The following is a 24,993-nucleotide window of genomic DNA, read 5'->3' on the forward strand; positions in this document are numbered from 1 at the left end:
GTGGGGATCACTTGCTTTTCTCCAGCCTTCTGACTGAATGTTGAATGATGGGCTTCTAGCTCAATTAAAAACATTCTCTGCCCTGTATCAATGTATGTGAAGGGCTGCACAGGTGCCAATTTTCCGTAAGATTTCTGAGGGTGACCTTTTGTGAACTGCTGCTCTAAGTCAGGTTTAGGTTTCAAAGTGTCATGATTAAAGCACTGCTAACAATAGTAGTGGTAGAAAATGTTCTGTTGCCTTTATGCCACAAACAAAATACAACTCCAAATGTGGATAAAAATGAAACCTTCAACAATGTTATGTAAATTAAGCAATTCTGCAGGTTGTGCTAATGATGCTGGGTTGTTTGTTTCGTAAATGAATGGGTTCAGAATGCCTGGAGAATTTCCAAGTTGCAAGGAAAAGCATATACTGTGAACGACACTATTTAATGATGGTTTAGTATGTGCATATTTCTCTTCCTACTTTGTGTGATTTATTCTGCCTTTGGGGGTTGGCTGATGCTTTTCTGCTTCTTTCCTTGGTGTCACAGGTCTGAGTTTCACAGAGGTGAAGGTGTGACTCAGGTTGTGGAGTTGAAACCAGCTCAGTTTGTGGGGAACCTGATAGGTTCAGCTAATGCTTCGGGGCTCACCCATGAGCAGTTTGGCAGCTCCCCTGAAGAATGCAACCCATAGGTATTAATAGACCAGAAAACTGATTTACTGGTCTGTGTACCTGTGAAAGCATTTGCCTGGAGGGAAGGAAAAGGTAAACCATTGTCAAGTTCTGGTTTGTTGCTGAGAGAGTGGAGTGTATTGTAATGCTAAAGTTTGTGGTAAGAGAGTTTTCTGACTGAAAACTCCTCAAGGGGGAACTGAATAGAATTTAGTATCCAAAAAAGCCCTTCTTCTCTATGTTAAAAAACGAGAATCTGACTTCCATGGAAACACTAAACTCTTCCCAGACCTAGTGTGTTGTATTGGGCTTTGTGGTGGCCCCAGGAGGGTATTTGAGAGCCTGGCTGCTGTCAGCCTGTGTTGGGGAGAGGACCCAGTCCCAGCCTTACCCTGGCCCAGCGCAGGGCCTGTTCCCCACTGCCCAGGCCCTGGAGCATCTTTCTTGAGAGACTGAGAGAGCTGGGTCTGTTCAGCATGGAGAAGGCTGGGAGGGGATCTCATCAACGTTCATAGATATCTCAAGGATGGATGTCAAGGGGATGGGACCAGACTCTTTTCAGTGGTGACCAACAATATGATGAGGGGCAACTGGCACAGACTGAAGCACAGGAGGGTCTATCTGAATATGAGGAAAAAATTCCTTACTTTGAGGGTGCCAGAGCACTGGAACAGGCTGCCCAGAGAGCTTGTGGAGTCTCCTTCTCTGGAGATATTCAGGACCCACCTGGACACATTCCTGTGTGATCTGCTCCAGGTGGACCTGCTTTAGCAGGTGGGTTGGACTAGATGACCTCCAGAGGTCCTTTCCAACCCCAAACATGATGTGATTCTGTGGCCTCACAGACACAAAACTAGCCATGGTACTCCAGTATGGGATGAGCCAGAGGCCAGATTTTAACAGATTGAGGATTTTGGCTACCTGTGGCACAGGTGCTGCAACCCCTGTTGCTTCAATCACAGCAAGGTAAACCATATCCCTTCTGTGTTAGCACATGGAGGAGGAGGAGGAGGAGGAGGCAGAGTGTGAAGCCAAATTAGCCCTTTATGAGTTTGCAACAGTGTTGTACTGAGCCAGCAGAGAAAAGTACTTCAAACTGTCTGCATCTGTGACCAACCGCTTTCTCTGATGAGACAAGACTTCCTCATACTTACCAATTATAATTATTTACTTTGGGGGGTGAGGGGGAAAAACTCACAACACTTTAATCTTAATCACTGCATTTGAAAGGGTTAAAACTTTTTTTTTTTTTTTGCCATTGATTCTCTGATGAGAAATTAATTTCTGTTCTTTTTTCATGGCTAGTACTTAGGACACCCATGATCTGGTGCAGATGTATTACAGAAATCAGTTTGACTGAGGTCTTGATGCTGATGCAGTAATTGGACCAAGGACTCATTACACTCTCTATAGTGATATCCACTTTCATTAATGTACCAAATTATTTTGCAGAGCTCTTCAATCACTTTCAGAGTCATTTTGAAGTTTAGTTTTGTGTTTCCAGCCGCACGGATCAGGTGTGTTACATCTGGGCTGAGGGAGGACAGGGAGGAAACACTGACCTGTCTGTGTACATGTGGCCGTTCACAAGAGTGAGACAGCACACCGTTCTAAGGGCAGTTTGGATTGCAGGACTTAATGGACTTATGCATTTCCTGACCTTCTGCTGTATTTGATCTTGTAATGGTTAGATCAGATGATGCCTAATTTATTGTCAGTTAACTCAGGGGAGAAATCTAGCAGCAGGGAGAAGGAGGGAGCTCTGATCAGTGTGAGTGATGACACAAACTTTTTCAGGTGATCCATCTTCCTCCAGTGCATGGGTACTCAAGCTGTTTGAGGAGCTGGTCTTGTGTTGGTTCATTTGAGCCCAGTGTTTTAGGGTGGCCCAAAAGCAATGCTGGTGCCTGGGGCAGATCCTGAGTGGTGGGGCAGCCATGCAGGGGGCCAAGGTGAAGACCCACTGTCCCACTACAAACAAATCCCAGCTGTGAGACAGGCTTTCACATCTGACACCCCCGGCTCCAGACCTTGAAAATCCCACTCAGGTGTCCTGGTGGTTGTCAAGCCTTCAGCACAACTCCACAAGTCTTCATGCAGTTCAGCCACTTGAAAGCTCTCACAGGATTTTCAAATGGAGCTTTCCCCTCTGTGAGCTCAGCTACACCATGGAACATTGCTGGTCCTTACCCTGCCATTAGCCCAGACAACTCCTTGTTGTCCTTTTTACATCAGAGCTGGGATGGCAGGGCCCAGTTTCCAGATTCTTCTTTTGTCAGTAACTCTGTTAGGATAAATATGGTTTACTGGCAGGCTGAAGCCACAAAACAGCCACATCCCAGAAAAATCATCCCTGAAGTGGCCAGAAGATGATCAAACTTCAGCCTTCTGCAGCCTGACATTTGCCCCCCTCATGGGAACTCATTGTTCTGGGAAGAAAAAACAAAGGTTAGGGCTGGGAGGGAGCTGGTACAGGTGTATGCAGCCCTGCAGGGAGCTCTGCTGCAGGATGGAGTGCTGAGAAGGGGTTTGATTGATGGTATAATCTGATCAGCCCCCAGACAGGCCTCATTATACAAGCTGGTGACAATCAGATCATTAGTTACATTATTGCCCGCTGCCTTAATACCTGTGATTTAGTATAAATTATGGTTCAAACATTTTAATCAAAAGCTGATTATAATCAATCTGTTTGTAACACCCTTTCCTTCACCCTCATTCATAAAAGTTAATGACCGCTGTGAAGAGCCAGTGAGTGAGTATATCCTGCACCTTGCCAGTGGCAGCTTCAGAGCCCAGGACTGCTCCTGCCCAGGTGCTGTGTGCACGGAGCCAACCCAAATTGTATGTGCAGGCAAAATCAGTTAGTCAGGGCAGGTTAACAACCCTCCTGCTACTGGGTATGGCCCAACATGGAGTGTGTTGCAAGACGTTTAAGCAAAAGCAGTGGTCTGCTCAGGCCCTGGTATCTCAGAGACATCCACTTGAGTCTTGGAGGTGAGAGGAGCTGAAAACACCTTGATTTTTCACCAATTTAGAAAGCAAAGTGTTTTCTCAAAGTGCTGGCATTTTCAAAAAGTCCCAAATCTTCCCCAAAGTGCTGCTGTGGTGGCTACGAAGGTCAGCATGCAAGCTACCCCTAATGGCTGAGAGAGCAGCTCAACGCATGGGGATCCCAGAGAGCTTAAAGCAAAGGTTGTGCAGCCTGAATCTAAAATATATGGAGAATGTGAGAATAAATACACAGGTGATACTTTGGAAAAAAAAAAAAAAAAAAGTCACTGGCTAAACTTTGCCTTCTCAAGGCTGATCACTGATCCCAGCCTGTGTAAACGAAAGAAGACTTTGGCCTTATAATACCTTGCTTGGGAATTAAAGGATTTCCAGCAGTTCTGGAGTATGAAACAGGAATCCTTCCTCTGCAGAAGAGAAATCAGCAATTTTATCTGAGAGCTTTTCTTAATTGTCAAAAAAAAAAAAAAAAAAGGGAGGGGTGCTACTTTTATTTCCCCCTGAAAAGGGCATATGGCGTAGTATGTCCATCAGCAGGGCAGGAAAGTGGCTTCTGGTACAAGTTTGAAAGAAGGACGCAGTTGCTGTCCTGCCGACAGCAGCCTTGTGCCCTTTCTGCCATTTACAGACACATGGGCTGGCATTTGGGCTACAGCACGAGTGCATTTGAGAGGGTTCTATACCCCATCAGATTGCATTTTCTGTTTCAGGATGTCTGAAGTTGGTAGGGACCTTTGTCTTAAGCAGCTCTGATGCTGAGGGGTGAATATTCAACAGTGAGGTGGGTTTCTCTCTATGTTTCCAGCTGCAGGAGGAAGGCACCAACCCCCTGCTCATCCCACCCGTGAGTTCTCTGCTCCTGCCCCTGCTGCATGGGGCGCATGGTGCTGATTTGGGGTGAGCAAGGGGGACCCCAGGGAGCAGTGCTAACCTCCTGCCCGGGAAACGAGCCTGCCGTGTCACTGGGCTTGTTTCTCCGGAAGCTGAGAGGGTGCAAACCTGGAACAGCTGCTTCCCAGGAGGCCACCTTAATGATGAGATTACAGGCCGTGGTAAAACAGCGACAAAGCATCACAGGCCCCCACGCAGCTACTGAAGAAGAGTGAATTTCAAGGAGGCTTCACAGAGATGTAGTCTGAAGCAGCAGTAGTGATATTTTCTGTGTCCTAAGTTTAGGACTTCACACAAATTTCCAGAAAGAATTTCTAAAAATATTGCAGCACCATAGTACTATTATTCATATGCACATTACTACATTACAGACCACAGTTTCTGTTTAATTAAAGAAAAAAAAATGTATTGCATAAACTGGCCTCCTAATGAAAATAAATGAATTAGCCCTGCACTTACACATTCTAAGTCTGACTTTTGAATGCTTTGAATTTTTTCAGTATACAGAGTGAATAGTTTGTTTCTGCTTGATACAAACTAACCAAGAAGAGGTCAACCTTACATCTGTGGCATGCCTGAAACATATTTCAGAGGTGCCACGTCCTTCAAAATAAGCAGAGAATGCCCAAACGTGGTGCTGTCTCTTCTGTTTGGGGTGAGCTGGGCAGCTTTTGGCAAGTAGCTCCGTCTCAGTGCCTCAGTGTACATGAATGTCAAGCGGAGATTACACAGGCTCCTTTGGAAAGCATCTTGACACCTCTGGATGAAAATTTCCACAAGAACTAAACAGCGTCTCCACTCATCAGCATTCACTGTGTATGTGAAATTAATGTTAAAAAAAATTAGTGGTTTTCAGTCTACCCACAGAACTGGAATGCTACCTCTCCTGTCTGGAATCCCCTGCAACCCCATGGTGATCAGTAATCGAGGAAAACTGTCCTATTCCCAGAACTAAGATTAGAGAAGCTGCACAGAACTAAATCCATTCCTCATAAAATGGGGAGGTGAGAGGGGAACAAACATTAAAAAGTTTCCCGACTAAGTACCCAAGGGGCCAAATTCAGCCAAAAAGTTACAATTTCCTTTACATACAGCACGATTTCTCTGGATTCACAGGTACTGCTGCAGGAAGAACAGAACTATTTTTCTCTCCTTTTTCTGTAGACCTAGTGCAGAATCTAAGTCTTCTTTCATCACATACCAGATCAGCCTGCTGATTGTTGCATTCCCTGTGTTGGCTAGATTCCCTGTGTTGGCCCGTCAGGGTCCGCTCAGTCACGGTGCAGGGATTGTCACCCTGTCCTTTTGCATTGCCGCAGCACGCTGCTGCCTTGCATGCCTGCAGAGGGATGATCGAGAGAGCGGAAAAAGCGAGCGCATTGCTCAGGCATCTGGCTCTTTTGGGAAGTGGTCTCTTGGGAAATGAGCACCATGGCAGAGCATCATTCAGCATCCCGGGGCTGCATGGAGCAGAGGTTTGCCTGCCGCAGGCGGCTGATGCTGCCTTCGCTGCTCTCCCGTTCTGTCCATCTGCCCCTGAATTTACGGAGCAGCAGCTCCCAGCACCCCTTCCCAGCTGCACCCCAGTGCTTTTCCTCCCCATCCTGCAGCACCTGTACCCCCCCCAGCACCTCCCACTGCCACTTGCCACTAAGGCACAGACATGGGGAGGTGAGAACCACTGCAGCAGTGGCTGCTGTTGCATGCCAGCATCACTCCAGGATTTAATTCTGCTAATCGAAAGGCCCCTGCTCATATTTTCGGCACTGTATGTGCAATGCTAAATGGAAAATGGACTAGAATATATTAATGGAAACTTCAAAAGCTCAGGCACAGCTGTTTGATCCCTTGACAAACAGCAGACAGATTATGCTCTCTCATTCCCAACCAGGAGAAGGAACATCAGGATTACAGAAATGAAGTAGTTTCGCAAGGAAGAATCCTGGCTGAGCAAACAGAGATTTACATCACTGATGAGGACAAAATGTACAGAACAAAATGTACAGGATTTGTTTAAGTGGATAGATCTCAGCATTGTGGCGATCACAAGTGGTGTATTTACAGTGCCCTCAATTTCCTTCAGATGAAGAAGAAAGCAGTTGACTCTGTCCCCTTGCCTCATGCCTGAGCACCAGCTGCGTGGGATCTTAGCCCCACTCCATGGGATCTTATCCCTCCTCCCTTGGGAGCAGAAGGCCCATCAGGAGGACCTACTACCTGGGTATCTCTCTGCATTTTAGGGACCAGTCTTTAGCTGTGCCATATGAAGAATTCTCTCCCTGGTGTAGACTACATCTACAGTCCTGCTGATGCGCCTGAAGCAGCAAATGCTCCCAGGTGCTGGGAAACCCATGCTGAGCAGAAGCAGCATCTGACTGGGGGTTTGTCCCCATGCACAGACAGGCAGCACTGGTCATCTTAGTCCAACAGCTACCATGAAAATATTCTTCAGCCATGACTCAAAGATTTTCATTACTACTTAGTAATGCTTTAAAAGCTGATCCCAGGTATTAATGACCTTTCTCTCACTCCGTCATTCTTGCAATACAAGGAAGGACAGCAAGCTGAAGTGCACATCCAGTGTCTCAGCTCCCATGGATCCTCCTTGGATAAACTTTGTGCCTGCACACCAGGCACTCAGCAAGCACATCAGGACATTCGCTGTAGTGCCTCCATTGCACAGTGGCAGAGAAGGGGAGAGTGGGAGGGGGACTCAACTCGGTTTGGCTTGACCATTGGGAAGAGTGGAAGGGAGCTGGTTGAGCCCTTGCTGCCCATACCTGGCACAGACAAACCAAAAGCAAGAATCAAAGCCAATCCTGACATAAAACTCTGTTCATCCTGTTCTTATGCCCCTTCTTCTTGTACCATCAATCGTTCCTCCACCCACTCAAAATTGTGGTAGCTAATGAATAATGTGTCTGGTCTTCTCCTAAAGCAGATTCAACAGCACAACCCTTCCCAACTGCAGTGTGCAGAAGCAAAGGTGATGCTTTCACAGTCCATTTTAGAAACACCCAAGCGTCTCTGGCTGAAAGCAACATAGACTCTCTTCAAGGGGCAGCCGTGAGGAGCACAACTACAGAAAGACATTGGCTAATCTAGTGATGGACTGCATAGTCAGAATGGAGAGTCTTGTTTTTCAAATTTTTGAACACTTTTGGCTCAGTGTTCAGCAACAGCACACATCACTAGGCTGCCCAGCGAGGAGACTGTCCTCACAACGTACTACGCTTGTACCATTGCTTGTTAAAAGGGTAAGTGCATGTGAATAGCAACCAGGAAGAAGAAAACTTACTCTGCAAGTGGAATAGCAAAGTTAATGCAAAAGAAAAACTGGTGAAGTGACTATCAGGTCTTTTAAGACTTGTGTTAATTTGTTAATATGTAAGCACCTGTAACTACCAAGATCATTGTGAAGAGGAGAATGAAATGGGAAACTGTTGGTACCTCCTTTTGGATCAGCATTGCCAGCAGTTTCTTTAAAGCAAAAGAAACAAAAAGCAGATTGTAGAAAAGGGTCCAATAACACAGCTATATACTGTATTGAATTCACGTGGAAATAAGGTGAATTCACCTGAATAATAAGGACTATCAATTCATGCCAAGAAAATCCTGTGCAACACAGCCCTCTCATTCAAAGCACGGGCAGCAGATGCCATCAAAGTCTTTCTAACAAGCTGATCCTCTTCATTCTCCAGAGGGAGAAAGGGAAAAAGCTAGAGAGGTTTCATCACAACCATCACTAACACAGAGATAACCCATACAGTACATGTCAGGATTGCTCATGCCTGGCTGCCTCACTATGTCTAAGGGGAGCTTCAAAGCATAAGGGACCTTCTTGAGGTGCTCCCTGTCATTCAGGGAGTTGTTGCCTGTAAATGAGCACATTCTCAGAGAGGAAGGGAGATAAAGCAAAAGGGGAAAAAAAAGAAAAACCCAAAACAGAAAACCCAAACCAACAGCCAAACAAAACCCACAAACCAACAAAACTTCCAGCTCCAAGAAAAAACGCAACATTTAAAACCACAGCTCATGGATGTTATGAGTCTGGCTTTTTGGAAAACCCTGGGCTAAGGCTGAATGTGTGAATGCAGAGATCCCCACAAGCAGTGTCTTTTTGAACACACAACTCTCCTCTGGGCACAACAAAGCTTTGAACATTGGGCTGGCCACAAACAATTGGTGTAGGACCCTGTTGTCCTGCTCAGTGAAGTGTAATGAGGGATGAATTTCAGAGCAAAAGCACAGTGAACCTGGGGCACCAGAGACCACAACTCTGGCAGCTGGGACGTGGTAACTCTCACTGCAACCACCAGCCACCACGCTGGCTCATTCAAACTTGCCTCAGTGTGACAGTCCCTTTCTCAGGTGACCTTCCTCTGGCTGCTGTGGTGCTCCCTGTAAAAAATAGCTGCAAAGAGCACCAAAGTGAACAGGAAGAAGTTGTCCTAAAAGGGACTTTCACACCAGGACAGGGTTGAAAGCAGCAGCGATGCAACAAAGATCTTCCTTGGCTTTCCATCTCCCTCTTGCTCTTGATGCAGATTAGTGCTGTCTGCCCAGGCTCTCGCCCTCTCATGTTTCCCATTCCCAGCTGGGCAAGGCCCCTTGCAGGAAACTGGAAATGCTTGGTTTGCCAAACTAGCTCAGATATGACATGATCGACCCCGACCAATGTGTTCCCCATCACACTGTTTCCTGGGGTAGAAAGCTGTTTGGGAGGCTGGGGGTGCTATGAGGAGTCCCCAGCACCTCCCCACCTGCTTCAAGACCATTACAGCCTAGGGCTGCTCTCCTTAACCCACAGTGAAGTTCTCCAGGTGCCTTTGCTTTCCTTAAAGAATGTTCACTGTCCATGCACTGTGCTCCCTGTCTCCAATTACCTCCCGTGTCACTCAGCAGTTATTCTAATGGCTGGTAGCAGTAAGTGTCCTGCTGTGTATAATAAAAGAGGGACCAGGCTCAGGCTTTGGACTCAGCTGCCACCTTTGTTCCCAAGCTCTGCTTCATACCATCAACAGGGGTGACCCCTGAGCAGCACATGGCCCTTGGGAGCAGAGCTGGGTTTCTGGTCTCCTTTCAGTCAGCAGCACAGACATGGCTGTAGATACATCATTGGGAATAATAATAGTAATAAAAAAGATTCTTTCCACAGCCTTCAAGCTTCATTTCTGCTCTGAAATTTTCCCTGAGTACTCTCGGCAAAACTATTCAGGTGCCTGCATTCTACAGTAAGAAAAAGAGGGCTCGGATCCCCATTTGTCTTGGATGAACATTTATCTTTATTAGTGATTTATCAGCAGTCACTATTTAATCACCAACAACACTTACCCTAGCAATGGGTGCATTGGCTACATTATTAATGCGCTAAGGAATTTGGTTCCTCCATTAGCTGTTCTGTTTCTCTTGCAAGGACAAGGAAAAAAAAGCATTTTTAATCAGCCTTTGGTTCTAATTTATCTCCATAACAACAGCTGCAAACTTGTTTATCCTGACGGCAAACACAAGGCAGTGAGTCCAGCTGGCTGGGCTGATCTGCCCTGTGCTGCTGCCCCAGCTCCTGCTGGTGTTTAGCCATCAGCCAACCACGCAAATAAAGCTGCCCCATTCCTACTGGGAATTTCTTTTGGCTGAAGATGAGAGGCAGGAGAGGTTTACACATTTTTAGCAAAACTTAGGTTATTATATAGAGGAGAATGGTCACATCTCAGTTCTCCCTAAGGAAGCACAGTAGCTTCTAGAGACGTTTGGGACCAACCACCATCCATCCCAACCCCTCAGCACACTACCTTTTTTTGCAGGCGTGTTCAGGCACCCCTATTATTTAGGAGTGCTGAAAAAGCATTAAACTATAGCAGTCTGTTTATAAACCTGCTCTTCCAAAGTGAGATGTGCAGGGAAGCACATGAAAGGGGTCACTGGTTGTGCCTGCGAGGGTTCAAAGTCTCTTCTATTACACTTCTGCAGACACAGATTTGGAAAGAAAGCCACACAGGCCTTGGGGGACCGTGGGAAGGGCAGGAGCTGGGCATCCCACCTGGGCTTGTGCAGCTCATGCCACCCTGGTTCCCACAGCCCTGCCCCAGCCATTGTGCCCATCCCTGGGCTGAGGGACAGAGCCTGTGGCCCGGTCCCTCCTGACCACACAACCGCTGCTCTCCAGGAGACACCGTACCCAGCTCTGGGGACACACTGCCTTTTCTTTTTATTTCAGGAGGGAGTGGGGAGAAGGTGAGAGAAGCAGCTTGTCAGGAGTATGCATAGCACACACCTTTGCAGAGCGAATGCTGCTTCTCCCTCACTGAATTTCTGACCCCTCTGATGAGGCAGAGGATAAAAAATAAGATGGTAAAGGGCAAAAGGGTGTTCTTCCCATGGGGGTGAGCACAGTGCTCTGCTCTCTCAGAAAAAAAATATAAAAATTCAACATTTGTACAGGATGACCCAAATTTCTCTTTTAAGATATGCACGAAGCTTTAATCTTTTTCTTTCCCCTGACATATCATTTAAATTCAGAGCAATGGAGGTGTCTGTTTCCTGACAGACACTCAGCCCATTTCATTCAAGGTATTCATAAAATATTTCACACACTAAGGGTGGCTGTCACTACAAAGAGCAATTCCTACATAACCGTAGAAGTTATGATAGCATTGAAATTCATATATTATTTCACATTTTTTCTTTTCTTGCCAGGGCAGAAGATGCAAAAAGAAAAAAAGAAAGTAATGTCAAACAGGAGTACAAATGACTTCACACTAAGTACCTAAGACTTCACCCTGTAAGTTACTGACAAAATATAACCTATTTGTTCTTCACATCCACAATATCACCTCACCTTCCTGACCTGTCAAACCTTGTCTCCTGGACTACACTCACAGCTCTACCTGAACTCTTCTAGTCATTGGTTCGCAAACTCGCCCCAGGTACCAGAGAAATGATGGAGTCAAACCCACTTTGGTACCAGAGAAGACAGAACCCAAGTTTTCCAAGTCCCGTGCAAATATCATGGTACCTGCTTGTAGGTTGTTATGAGTGAGGAAGAAACGGAGCAAAATGTGTAAAGCCAAGCCCTTGCCTCCTTGCTATGGACCTACTCTGAAGACAATCTAAGGTCAAGAGAGGTGCCCATTGTGAGGTCTTCAATGAGGCAACAGGTCGGACCTACTTCTGTGCCTGGGACAAGGTTAGCAGAAGTCATCTGAGAAATTATGGCTTCAGATTGAGCTGGTTCATGGCACTTGCTCTATCTATGGCCAGTGGAGAGAATTATGCCCTTAACATCAGGCTTTCTATCACTCCTCCTAGCCTCCAGGAATTCTTAAATTTTTCCAGGTTACACTCATCATCTGGGCAACATCCATATTTTTAAATCACTGGGGAGAGGAGCTTTGAACTGGTAAGTGTATCTTAACAGGTGTAAGTCCAGTCCCTCTAGGCCCCACACCCAACCTCAAAAAAGTTGTCAAAAACCACACTAATTTTAAATCCGCTTGCCTCAGTGTAATTGAAACGCAAACCTCAGCAAAACATCTTGGCTAAACTTATGAGTTTCTCTTTCAGTCATGCAATGGTGCAATTTCTTACAGAACAATTGTTTGACACAAAGCACACAGGCTCTGGAGACTTTAAAATCTACCAGCACTTAAGCTTATGAATAGTAAAATTGCCACATTAAAACATGAGAAATTAGTTGCTACTAACAGCAGGACTTGTCCGATGCACTCCATTTAAATTGTGCATTTCAGAATAATATTAATTGCTCATTCAATGAACTTTTACATGGGGCACAAGTGCAGCAACACTGTTAAGACCTCAAACATTTGCAAGAGCCTCAGAAAAAACAAATGTTTGGGACACCAGAGATTTAGTGAAATAGAGTCATTTTAAATGAACTTTCCAGCCTAGCCAGAACCAAAACCAGCAAATTATTTTGGTTTTAACTGATGACACCAAAAAACTGAAGTGTCTGAATCACTGATTCTTTACAATGAGGTGGTGAAACACTGACACAGGTTTCTCAGAGAGGCGATAGATTCCCCAACCCTGGTAACATTAAAGGCCAGGCTGGACGGGGCTCTGAGCAACCTGCTCTAGTTGAAGATGTCTTATTAAGATGGCTTATTGCAGGGGGAGCTTGGATTAGGTGACCTTTGAAGATCCCTTCCAATCCAAACTATTGTATGATTCTATTATTCAAAATTTCAGCATTTCAAAGAGTTCACTGCAAATAAGAATAAAAATATCTGGCATATGTGATACATTCACAAGTGTAATACATTATGAATAAATATGTAATGTAAATACATGTATGTTTACAGACATATAGTGGTAATTGTGCATGCACAATAATGTTTAAGAAAAAAAAAAGCTAAACCACCAACCTGTGACGTGATTCAGAGATTCTTAGCAAAAAATACTAAGAAGTTTGAGTTCGAATAGGAAAGCCGTGGCCTATTTGGATGTTAGGTTGTTCTGTATTATCTATATGGTTTATATCTAACAGTCTTTTTATTGTTTTAAGGCCAGCACCTAAAATGCTCTAGAGTTTCTTCAATGCAAGTTCTTTGTGTTTTGTCTTATAAAGTAATGAAGTGCACTGACAGAAAAACTGACTACAATGTCTCTAACCCAGTGTGGTTTATATCACTGCAGGCCTTGGCATCCCCTTGGCATCCCCAGGTAAGACTGCAGATCCCCTTGGAAATTACTGTACAAATGTGGCCAAGACAGGCACCAAGGTGAAGACGCAAGATAGTAAACAAGTGTGATGATGATATGAGTATTTACCATATACAGGAAAAAGGCAGACTGAATTCCTCAGCATTTGATTAGTGCACGTCTAGTCCATTAACCACTGTGAAACCATCTCCCCTGCCCAGCTGAAAATAGTACTTGCACTGACCGTCATTCAGGGCCTTTCATGGAGAGTCCTGCCCAAATGGAAAACATTTTGCTGTCACACAGCATTAGAGACACAGGTGAATCCTTCTGCTGGGATTTATAATGTTGCCTGGAGCCCATGAAAAGGACTCTGAACCTGTGGGTGGAATCACAGGAAGAGGAAAAAAGAACTGTTCAGTTACGTAGAAATCCGCAACCAAAAAATAGTACCAACTGTATTGTACAGGCTGTTGATTTTCAATAAACTATAAAAACATTAGAAAACACTGTACATTTGTGTTCTATGAGTGGGTTTTCTACGTGACCTAATGCTCCACAGCCACTTCTTGTGAAGACAAGGATGGAGCAAACATGCACCCAACCTCCAGAAAACAACCTGCTGCAGCCACAGAGACCATTACAGCGCTAAAGAAATACCGAACACAAGCAATGGAAATGCTGCTGCAGACTTCCCAGCTAACACCACCTGTATTTGAAGAGAAACAAGACAGCTGTCAATCTTTGACTAATGAGATGTTCAGATCTCACAGCAGAGGCATGGTGTGTTCTTCAAGTTCTAAGCTCAACTTAAAACTTCTGGGGCTTTTTTTGACATCTGAAAGGCAAGAAAAAGATCAGGGCAAATTGACCTGTGGTGTAAGCCTATTTATTTTGCTCAATTTAGATTAGATTTGAAATTGGTTCCTACTGGGATTTTAGATGATGATTAAATTTGAAATGTCACTTGCTTCAGAAAAGCAAGAGCCTGGCAGGCACATTCGGCCCATGGAAGGAAGTGGTGCTGAGCCACCTGGAGAGCAGCCATCCATCTTCCTGAAGGAAAACCATTAAATTCTTCAACCAGAAGCTTATCAAGTTACAGGACTTTTAACACAGCAACCTTCTAGGTATCGTACTTCGTCTCCCTGAGGGAGGCAGAAGTTGCCCAATTTCATTACAGCAAGGATAAGACGTTTGGACCTTGTGTCCAACAAGCTGTAGCAGCTGTACGATACCTGTAACAAATACTGCTTAAAGGAGCACTGTGATTTCTCCGGTACTGCACCAGCTGACAAATTTGTGATATGGCTCCAGATGCTGGCAGACAGTCATTCAGCAATGCCCCAGCTGGTATAAAATTTGAAGAGGTTTTTGTGGCTTGAATGTCCTCTCATGTCAGCCTTTGTCCAGTATCAGCCAGGTGGTTCTCAGCACCTCAGTGGTGTCCAGCACTGGCACAGGTGGGAAAGAAATACAGTTTTGACTTGATTCAGACAGTTGTTCAGCTCGATCTGGACTGCAACTCCCTTCTTTGCATGTAACTGAATCATTATCTGGGTGAGGAACATACTAAGACTTAATGCCTGTCACTCTGTACCCCCAATCTTGCCTGCAAATGTGTTCTACTTTAACAGCAAATGGAAACAATGATAACACTTAAAAAAACCTGATAAAACTCCTACCTTTACAGCCCTGTTAAACCCCTGCTCACCCTAATATTTTCTGGCAGGCAATATTGTAAGCTTGATTTCAGAGACTCCTTTTCAAAATCAAAATTAATTGCTTTTCTTGTGTCGGCAGACAGTTTCCCGCCCGCTGAAGATTACAGGTGCTTTTGTGTGGACACGTTTCTCCCAGGTGATGGCATTGTGGATTTGCAGTATGCTCCATATTTCATTACAAGCACGCAGTCTCAATCACAGTGCGAAACATGTGGGTGCTTCATAGTGACCCAGAGTGCTGTACTATCTTCCCATCTCAAAGATGGTCAAGGAAAAATGGGTAAGTTTCTTAGAAGGACAGTCAGATGTATGGAGCAACTTTCAGGCAAGGAATAACTAAAATCACTAAGACTCTTCAGTCTGACAAAGAACACCCCAAGAAACCCATACAACTGCACTATCTATAAATTTGCAAGTGTCGTAGAAGAAAAAACAAGGGATATTTCCCATCCTTTCCAATACAGATAAATGGGGCATCAAGGGATAATAGCGAATGTCAAGTTCAAAACCAAAACAAGGTGAAGTGGTTGATCCCCACACAGCATAGAGATAAGATGATAAACACCCTGTTGAATGACATTATGGATACTAAAAGGATTCATTAGGCTCAAAAGAGCACTTGGAAAATTTGATTGAAGAAAAATGCATCACAAGGTATTATATACAAATTACCACCTCTGGCTCAAAGTTCCCCCATGGCATTTCTGCTTGTGGCTCAAAATGTGTTCCGGGAATTATTGCTCCTGGCTTACCTTGCCCTTACTGTCTCCTCTAGGCATCTGCTGCTGAAGGCAGGAAACTTGGCTATGGGTGTCTTTGCCCTGGCCAAGAAAAACACTTCATTTTCTCTGACTACCCTGGCCAACAGGAAACAAAGTACAAACCTGTCCTAAGAGGAAAAATAAATAAATGTGTAAGTGCAATTAAAGAAATCTGTTATCCAAGTGCAAGACAAAAGATCTCACTGCATCCGTGCATGAAACACCATGTAAGCAATTTCTGTTTGCATTTTTAATCAGATCCATTTTCATCTTTCACTTTGGACTCTCAAACCCATTACTAAATTTCAGATAGGATGTTAATTTCTGTAATTGGGTACGTGTGCAATTTTTCCCAAAATGGATCAGAAACAAGCACAAGAAAGGCTAGAAGAGGTGTATTAATTATTCCTTCCAATTGCAACCTTGTCCAGAAGATGTCACCAAAACACAAGTAGTGCTCAGAGTTCCTAGAACAAGCAACATAAATGGAAGGACTTCAGACTTGTGGAAGAACCACAGAAAAATCAAGAAGCATGTTGAAAGAGCAGTCTTGAAATAAAAATTATTTTTCAGGGAAAATATAAAACATTGACACCTTCTATCATCACAGCATGAAGGCTGGTATGCAGATGAAATGATGTAAAAACAGCAAGTAATGCAGAAAAAAATATCATGATGATGTTTTGACTGGAGACTGTATTCTTGTCAAAATTCTTCCTTGAATTAACAAAGCACAGGCATCACAAACAGATTGTTCTACTATATTTTTCTATTCTCACTGAGTGCCTTTACTGTTTGTCTTCTCTACTCCCTCCTCATCGATACCTGACTTCCATCCATCAGGGACTTGCATGTTAACAATCTGCTCCTCTCTCAGCTTGTGTCTCTGTACTTTTAGGGAGTATATCCACACACATTTTGAATCAATACCTAATTGCTGCATTATAGAGATCAGCTGCATGCTTCAGAAGATCATGTTTACCAACTCGAACAGCCATTTCCATTTGTGCCTGCACTGTGAATTTTAGAGCAGGGAAGACCATCTTTGTCTGACTGCAAACAAAAATTCAACAAAGAATGAACGAAGAGATTCATAACCTGAAGGAAAGCAAAATGGATCAAGTGCAGCAACTGAAAATACTAATTCACACAAATTCAGAGCTCCCCTAGCAGTACCTGTTGTGTGACAGATAAACCCAAGCCACAACAAAAAACAGGTGGTTAGTTAAGGTCAGACCTGTGCCTGGAGCGAAGTCTCTTAGTGCTTCTGAGGGTTTGGTTTAGCATGACAGAAATGCTGCCACAGCTGCAACCTCAAGTAGATCAGCAATCAGCAGCTGATATCTGACAGGTAAATGTCATTTCACTTCTTTGTGACAGCTGAGCGCCAGTATGAGACAGCATGGCTCGTGTTCACTAACACACTGTGGCTTGGAAGAGATGTTATCGAGGGAACAAGTTCAACATAAAGAACACAGACCAGGACAGCAGCTGGCAGGAATTGTCCCAGGTCTTGAGTTTCATGCTTAAGGGTCCTCTTGGCCCTCTCTGGAAACCAGGAGATTAGCCCCATGCCATCACATTTACCCTTCTCTAAGAATAAGCCAAAATGAATCTACCTGGCAATGGTGAAATCTAGAGATGCTTTAGGACTGACAGCCTGTTAGACTGTATCACCATCTGAGTATCACTTTCCACAGGCCTCTCTGATGAAGATCTTCTAGCATCAATAACAGTGTGAATCACAGAGCTTTTAAGCTCTACAGCCCCTTATTCAGCTCTTGTTTGCACACATGACTGCCCAATTTACACCATTTTGAGCATGAAGTTAAAAGTAACATTTGCTCTACTGCTATTTGCACTGTTATGGGAAAAAGTTTCATAAGAGGAGCTACTGAGACATTGTGCATGGTAGTTACATAATATGAGTAATCACATTCTTATGGTGCCAATTGACAGTTTTAGCCTAATCTCCAGGAGCCTTGGGCTGATAGAAAGTATGTCCTGTCTGATTCTGATTCTGCATTAATCAAAACAGAGGAATGCGGCCAGATCTACACTAAAAAGAAGAAAACATTTCTTTTACCTTAAAATCTGAAAGCATATCAGCATGAAGTTCCATTCTTCTGAAGCTAGCTGTAGTCTAGACAGATTTTGTTATATGCTTCTATATTATATATATATATATATGTATACATATACACACTGCTAAGAACAGTCCATTTCCACAATTAGATTTCCAATTTCCCCAATGCAATAAGCAAGTCTTCTGTAAAAATTAATATTACTTTAAAGTCTGGACATCTAGCAGCTACTAAACAAAGAAGTTTTTCCTTTTCAATTTCTAAAAATTCACTAGAAAAAATTAGCCAGTAATAAGGTGAAATGAGAACTCCTTTAAAAGCAGAATTTATTTGGGTTTCAAAAAACGAATAGCATGGTTCTTGGCTGAAAAATTTCAAAGAGTAGAGTCCTTAAAAAAAAAAATCAATGCATGGAACCTTGCCTTGTTGCTTGTGTCTGAACAATCAAAGCGCTGTTTTTTTTTTTCAGATAAAGAGAAGCAGTTTCTTTATCATTCTCAACACAGCAACAGAAAAAATGTCTAGCTGCACACATATGCTTAAAGTAGTAATAAAAACGCTGTTCTACTTTCCTAGCATGTTGGATCCCAAGTCATGACTAGCAGATGAAATCATCATCTTAGACACCATAGAGTCCCAAGCTGCCCCCCAGAGAAGAAACTCAGCAAGGAGAGACGGTCAGGAAGTTAAAAGCAAACCCTGCAGCAGTCAACTGTGCCATAAATGTAATTCTCCAGTGCTTATGGTGAGGACTTGTCTGGTTCAGAGAGTCCTTTTCAGAAAGCTCTTCTGATTCACCTCTCTCCATAATGTGTTTGCTTTCTATTTTCCCGAGTGAGAATAAACAGAGTTGAAAGGAATGGGGCAGGTTGTTTTAGTGTAAGCTAGGACTGGACATCAGGTTGAGTTACTGACAATGATTCTTATTTTTGTCAAACATCAAGAAGACCATATAACTTTATGTAAGGGTAGACTTTACATCAAAATCTAATGCCTGGTTAGACAGAATTTAGTAGATCAGATAACGTAAACAGGCATTCAGCCTTAATGAGTAGAACAAAATCAGAATTTCAGGCTCTGGGAAGTTCTGTTTGCAGATCTACCACGCAACAAATCACTGGAAACACGCAGACATTTAGACAGAGTGACAGAAATCCTCCTTCTTTCCACAAAACCATTTCTTACTCAGTCATAGCTGAAAAGAGGCTCTTTGGTAATAAACAGTCACACTTCTTATTAATTTGCTGCTGGTTTTGCAAAAACATTCCTGTTTTCACACAGACCTGGATAACCAGTACAGTTAAGATGTTGGGACCAACCAGAACCAACATGGTTATCAACTGGGTGTCTGATGAGTTCTTTGCAATTTTCAAAATCAATAAGCTTTCAGTGTATACTTCTTTAAGCAAAGATAATTACAGAGAAAGAAAAAAAAGACAGGAGATGCTGAAATCCACTTTTTAATCTTTTGTTATGTTGTGAGTAAATTGACATCCTATTCTCTGTAGACAACATGGTTGAGTTTGCTGGTAAATCCCAAGAAGAACGTTTACCATCCTAACACAAGTTTTGGGGAAAAATGCTTCGAAACACAACAGTGAGTAACCTCAACTACTGTCAACCACGTGGAATTGAAAAGTCAAAATTTACTGATCATTTAGTCTTCTGTATTTGCAAGCAGTGCTTAGCAGTATTCACAAATTGTCATACACATTGTGATTGAAAAGAAGACATAGTTACAAGAAAATTACTAGTTCTTTACATCTACTTTTAGCTTCTGTTCGGTGTTGTTGTCTATATAGGTAGAGAACATGACATTACCCATCTCTCTTCTATCATATTTCATCATGCAGTACTTGCTAGTATGGATTTCTTATATTCTACACCTCTCCAAATTTGAGGAGCTACAGCCATGTAGTTTCTGAAGCTGGTGCAACCACAGTACTAATTACTTAAAAATGGGATGGAAAATGTAATTATACAAGTGTACCATCAATTTCATTCAAGAGCCCTCCTTCTTGAGGAGGGACTGGGGTTCCATTGAAGCTGGTCTCTCGGTCTCTTCTCTGAATGTGTCACTGCAGGCAATGAAACAGAAGTGTTAGTTCAGAAGCTACACTGCCATGGTGATGGTGATCCACTGGCAAATCTGGCTCTGGTGCCAGGGAGAGAGATTTGAGCTGACACTAAGTCACAAGGTCTTTTAAATTAATTTGGCACCAAATGTCAAAAATGTTTATCATCACTTTCCTTCCTTTTCCAGCAGCCTGGAAAACACAGTAAACGCTGTGGTATTTTTCTCTGTCAGTCTGGATTCTCAGTGTTTGTTTTTCAAACTTACCTGTTTTATCAAGTTGTTCAGCTGGAGCTCTTGGAAGATACAGAGATGGTTCCTACCCAAAATACAGTGGGTATGAGGCTCAGTGAGCTTCTTCTTCGGGTCCTGTCGGTGCAATTTGCTTCCTTAGTTGGAATACTGTATTAGTGTTTAGAAACAGTGGAGCTGAGAGTAATTCAAGAAGAATTTATGTTTCTTCACTGAAGAAGAACATTGGCCACCTCTGTGATGGGATGTGGCTCTGAGAATCACCACCATGGCAGCAGTACTTCCAGCTCTAACCTTTTGTCCTTAAATCAGGAGCTCCTCAGGGCAAGTAGGTGTCTTCTCTTGAAGTTCAGAGAGGGAAAAGAATTCTGAACAGCACTGTAACTAATTAGAGGCTATGTTTTTTGGAAAATGGAAAAGAAGGTCACCTGAGTTTCTGTGACCATTCAGATGCTTAAGGACTTGCTAATTAAGAGGCTGGATAACTCATAGGCTTAACCTGAATTATATAGCTAAGTACATGACTGCATGAAGGCCTGTATCATCAGCCACTCTCGGGAGCTTGGAGCATCCTGGTATTTACGACATTTTGTAAAATGGAATCCTGCCTACTAAAAACTAGTCCGAACCCTTAGTTTATTTCATGAGCAAGTCAATGAAGAAACTGTTAGCATGAATGTAGGATGGTTTTAAGTAAATCACAGTAAGTAGGAACATACTAGACAGCCTATACGCTTATACACCTCCACTGACACATATCTCTTATGGGGTTTGTTGTTGTTGTTGTTATTTAAAAAACAACAACAAAACAGCAAAGTAGGAATATGAAGGATCATTCCTTTTTATTTGGTAAATGACAACACTTTCATCTAAAACAAGAACAGAAAAGAAAACATGCTGATCAGCCACCCACACACTTTCTTTAAAGCCCTCATAAACTGGATCAACATTTAGAAAGCACAGCAAGTACTGGCATTTAAGTAATATTATAAGAACAGTCAAGCTGCGATAGTGAATATGTATCCTTCCTTTGTACATTAGCTCCCCTATGCACACATGATATTACAAGACACTGCTCAGCAATACAAGAACATGATTTTCATAGGAATTTCACAATTAGAAATCACCTCTTCCTTTACGCACATGAACAATGCAGTTAAGCTCCCTCTACCCCAGTACCAGCTGCTCCCTCATCCTGCCTCTGATTACACAGTTACACTCGGAGCCCACATCTGCACCTCCCAATGCAAGACGTGAGCCACAAGCCACTGTGCCTTGTCGCCTACTTGGTCATCTCACAGATCAGTTTATACTGAATTGAATCCTGACATGCCCTGGGAACCGCTACAGCTATTGCTGCGGCATTTACCCTCCTCATCCAAAGTTCATTGCTTTGTCAGTGGTATGTATCCCCTTCTTCCAAGGAAAGTCAAATTAAACAAGATAAAACTATTGTAAGATTTGCTCAACACCAGAAACAACAGTTGCCATTTCATCCTTTTTCATATGCAGTATTTCAGGGAAGAGTCACAGTGAAATAGACAGTGGTGGTCTCTCATTCTGCTGCTCTGGCTATTATTTGAAATTCGTGTATTGCTTACATTCTTCTTCACTTCCAATGTAGCTGTATTTTGAAACACATACACAAACTCAAATTTTAGGACAATCTCTTTATTACAAAGAGGCTGGTCAGACGCATTATTATCCTTTAAATTAACACCAAGTCTTTAATGTTTACCCTCATAATTGTCAGTCTATCCTTAGCACCAGTTTGATCTTCTCCATTTGTTGAGGTGTTTGAAGGGAAGGGTTTGCCTTGAATTTTCAACAAAGCTGAAAGGTAGCAAGTTACTGTGGTTTTGTTGCTATTCCAGCTGAACCCCTACCAGCCAGCACAGGTATCCCTTGCGAGATGCGTTGCTCGGGCACATGAGCTGGCGACCCACCTCTGAAGCACCCCAAGGAGAGCACAGTCTTCCCAGGAGGCCATCCCACAGCCGGCCCAAAAACTGAGTATTTGTGTGAATGGAAAACCTAGCACATAAACTCGCATTAGTATATGCAAGAAATATGTCAATCAACTGAAGTTTTCAGCTACCTCACATTTCAAAGCTGGAATATACACATTAAAACAACGAACCTACTGCAATCATTTTAGTTGTTTGCTTTTCTTACAGTCCCCTCTGGAGCACATTGGCTCCTAAAGGAGGGCAACCAGCAGGCTTTTGAATGTGGTGAACGTTGCTTTCTAGGGAGGCAGAAGCAGAAAAGGTTTATAGTATTCTCTTTCAGGTTGCATACCACTGCGGCTGGTGCCAGAGTTGTTGGTGAGAGATCATCACAAGTCGTAGTTCTGATTTCTTTGATCTGTATTGTTTGCCTGCATAATCTTCACGGGCTATGAGAGACAGGCAAACACACGTTCTGCAAATGAGCAGCCATGGCACACAACCTTTTTCTTTTTTATTATTCCTTCAGGGAATGCCAGAACAAAGGGACTAGCATGGGTCAAGGTCTTTGTATCCCCTCATACTACCAGTATGGAGGGGATAGCACAACCTTGGCTGGCTGAAGCAGAAAGAAGATGGACCCATCTGGCACTGAATTGGGAGAAGAGTGCCCAGGACTGCAAGGCTTCCTGGGCTGCAGAAAAGGCTCCTCGTTCTGCACATCCCAAGGGTGGCTGGCAGCTCTGGGTGAGGCCATTCTTCCCCCCTGCCACCCAAAAATGCACACGAAGCCTTCGTGTTTTATAAACCACATCTTGTAAAAGTTAAGGGACAGCTGAGGCCACAGCACATTCTCTCTTTAAATAGAAGTGATGATGCCTGCAGCGGGATGCTGGATCCTATCATCTGCACTCAAGGCAACATCCACCCCCCATTAAGTGGCCCAACAATTTTGGTCTGCTTGGGCTAAGGAGAGATCATGCTATTCATTGCACTCAGAAAAGGAATTTAAAGCAGAGTTTAAAACTGCAGATTCAGAAAACTGATCTTAAAAAACTACTCAACTCTGTGAAGAGCTCATAAACCTAAAATTAAAGCTTTAAAATAAATGTAAAAGCCATCATCTCCTGCATTACGTTTCTCAGTTATACCAATTTAAATTTTTCACACTGAGGTAACCCGAGTAGCCCAACTCTCTGTCAGTAAAATCACCTACACTAGTGCCCTGCAAGCACAACAACAAACCCTCTCAGGCAGGGGGCCAGGTGCCAGCACCAGCTACTGAACTTGAAATCAATTTTTTCTCTCAAGTGTAACTTTATTCTTGTACTCTATGAATATATCACTGTGTACAGGGACAGCTGTACACACATTTTGCAGAGATAAGTAAGATGAAACCACTGACTTAATAAATTCATTTTTATAGACGTACAGTACTTCTGTGCAGCTGTGTAACGCAGAGCAGGACCAAAGCAAAGGAACGCAAAACACTAAGAAAGTAAAAACAAGGAGATCTTTAAGATCTGCTACAGTTTCTTGCTCTGGAAAGTGGGCCCTGTTTCTCTCCTGTGGGCTTTGTTGTATCAATGAGGGATTGCTTTGAGGGTTTTCACCATCATTGTCTCAAGGCAATTAACCACAGGCTTTGTTTCTCATTCTTCTGTCACCCATGCAAGCAAGCTAGTATTTGTATCCCCAGTTCTCCTTCTCCCATGTCACAAAGGTTTAGGTTTACTTGGTCTTTAAAGTGCCCCAAAGAAAGCTGGATTTGGAATAACCTTTGCAGATTAAAAAAAAAAAAGGGGGGGGAAATATGCAGATGAACTACATTATCCTGTGAGTTAATAGATATAATTAATTCTTTCCAATACTGAATTATGGCATATAAATTCACTCACCAAATATTTACTTGGAAATGGAGGGGAAGAGAATAAGGAAGAAAAAAACCATTTTCAGAATAAAGAGAGCTGACTGCAGAAACCAGCAGTTAATGTTCTGCTGGCAGCAGGCTGAGGTATCTACATTTACTCTCAAAACCAGCAAAATTTGAATAAGCAAGTTCTAACATACTACTGCAGTAGTAGAAAAGACTCTCTTATAACCTTCTGTTTGTAGTCATATCATTAATAATAAGAATACGTATTTTTGCACCTGTATTAGACCACCTGAGCCTGACCCAGTATTCTTTAATGTTCTTCTTTCAGCACAAGAGTTAGTTAATGGCTCCCTCTAACTCTGGGGTCACACATCTCAGCAGAGTTCAAGCTCTTGCTTTTGCCAGAGGAATCCCTCACAGGAGACAGAGCTGCTCACCGCTGTGACCATTTGATGATTTTGGAACAAGCAGAGGCGTTTAGGCAGAAGCGCTGGGGTCGTCTTGCTCTAATGGCTTCATTATCTGGCATGATGCCTGGCATCTTTTGATGCCTCGTTATCTTGTAAAAGCAGAACAGCCGCACACGTGGTACAGTTTTTCCAATGAACAAGTCACAAGACTCTCAGAGACATAACTGGCTAAAGGCTGTTGAAATGCTCTTAGAATTATAATGACAACTTATCAATGCCTGGAACAAAATAATCCTTTTACTGATTAATTCACAGGCTCCAGTAAGAGTGTTTGCTTGTGAAATCTCTTCTGCATTTTAAAAATTTTTTCTTTCTTCCTTATTTTTCTAATGGTCATCTGTAAAAAGGGAATGTTAAGACAAGCACCACCATGGACTCTTCTGAATTTAGCTCTGTTATCAGAAAGCTTTCCTGGGAGACTAATAGATAAAAGGAAAAACATGACTTTTCTCACCAAATAACAACTGCTTTGACATGCACTGTTTGAGAGATAAGCTGCCTGTGCATGTCATCATCTAGACCTGTGATCTTTATATTATGGCTGTTGCCCACTGGGTAGCCAACCCTAAAATGTGGGCA

The sequence above is a fragment of the Streptopelia decaocto genome (assembly GCF_964273445.1).
Source record: "Streptopelia decaocto genome assembly, chromosome: 3".
Taxonomy (NCBI): domain Eukaryota; kingdom Metazoa; phylum Chordata; class Aves; order Columbiformes; family Columbidae; genus Streptopelia; species Streptopelia decaocto.